Below are 1,967 nucleotides of genomic sequence, written 5' to 3'. Positions count from 1 at the left end.
TAACGAGATTCGAACCATTGCCAAAGTAGAGGACACCCTTCTAGAGGAAGTGGAATCTACTCGTTGTTTAGGAATTTATCTCGATAGAGGATTAACTTGGACCGATCATGCTGAGCATGTATATGCAAGGGTTGCTTCAAGTGTTTTTGCCGTAAGGAATTTGGCACAAATCTAGGGATGGCCTATTTTGGCCTTTTATATCCCCATTTGACGAACGACATACGCCTTTGGGATGGTTGTGCCAGAATCAGACTCAACAGAGTTTTCAGGCCTCAGAAAAAAGTCATTAGAACCATGTGCAAATTGGAACCAAGAGAGTCGTGCCTCAATGCTTTCAGGGAAAATGGTTTTCTTACTTTACCCTTCCTCTATATCTTAGTTGTAGCTCTGCATTTCCGATTCCGATGTAAGTTAGTGCGGGGCTGAGACGCTCACAGGTATGATACTAGAGGTAATGACAGCTACAGGATGCAACATCATAGAAGTCAGACAATTGAACAACTTCCTTCATAAGCTGGTGTCAGATTAATTAATAAGCTCTCTGAGAGCATAAAAATGTCAACAACCCAACCCTGTTTATAGCTCGATTAAAGGATCTTTTAGTGTCTGGTATTTCACTCTGTAGATGATTTCAAGTTACGCCGCTGGGATCACTAATTTTTGTGGCTAAGTAACGATCCTGAATTCAAGTATGAATAAGAGAGAGAATGTAATTCAATGTAAGTATGCGTGCAATAAATGAATCTTAGAATAGTAAACTGCAAGCTTTTTTGCTTTATTTCTTGAGGTTTACAAATACAATGATAAATAATTTGAAATCAATAAAAATGTGATTATGATAACAAAAAAATTAAGTAGTAGGCTTATTTATTGTTTTCAACTTTGGCAATATAAGCTGGCCAGAGTTGATATTTTCTTACTTTGCAAATACAATCTCATTAATTTAAAACATTTTTGCACTTAATTGCTATTAAAATAATGCTTTTAGTAGTGCAGTAAAATATATATATATATATATATATCTAAAATATTTTTATTTCTTTATTATTATTAACATAAATTAATAATAAATAAAAATAAAAGTAGAGAGAGCCAAAAAGATTAAATCACTATTTTATTTCAATAATAGTTTTCAATAGTTGTTTGCAAAAAAAAGTTGGTTGTATGTAAAAAAGACAAAACCAACACACACACACACACACACGCGCGTGTGTATATATAAGAGTATATATATACTCTTATATATAAGTAGATAGTAATCTGGTGGTTCTAAACCACTTTTGGGACAGTAAGAAACTTTATGTCAAATAATAATAATTGGACAATAAACCAATCTGTAAAATCAAAGAGTAAATCTAGAATGAAAATAACCGAATTTATACCTGTTTTACTGTTCAGGTTTGCTTCTACTTTCTTAAACTGTTTTGGTGAAAAATCTATTGGAAATGTTGACAATATCTGTTTCAAATCAATGAACTATTTATCTATTACAAATGCTGTCAAATCTGCTACGAATAAACGAAAAATTTTCGAAATCTTTGAAAAATCGTTATTCTAGTAAGTTAGTTGTAACACATTCTTCATCTTTAATAGTCTTCTTTCCAGTAACAATTAAGTGTAGTTTATCATTTTTATTCAATTTTTTAAATATTTTTTCATCTAATATATTCAAATATCTATTTGGCAAATGTTTTCTGAATTAGTCCAATTCTACAATGATTGTAAACCCGAATTTATCTAAATCTTTCCAAATTAAAAACTTGATATAACTTATTTTCTTCTAATTCATTCAACTTGTTATATTCTCAACTTTAATTCACCAAAATCGTTGGTTAATATTCTTAAATATATTGTAGTTTTACTCTAATTTTTCAATAAATTTCTTTGAGAGCCTTGAATAATCAGAGCAATGTTTTGAATTCCTTTAATATTTTTTCTAATTGGAATATAATCGATTTCATTTAGTT

The sequence above is a fragment of the Homalodisca vitripennis genome, unplaced genomic scaffold (assembly GCF_021130785.1).
Source record: "Homalodisca vitripennis isolate AUS2020 unplaced genomic scaffold, UT_GWSS_2.1 ScUCBcl_174;HRSCAF=1496, whole genome shotgun sequence".
NCBI lineage: Eukaryota > Metazoa > Arthropoda > Insecta > Hemiptera > Cicadellidae > Homalodisca > Homalodisca vitripennis.
The sequence above is the reverse complement of the archived record's forward strand: the minus strand, read 5'-3'. Positions refer to the sequence as shown.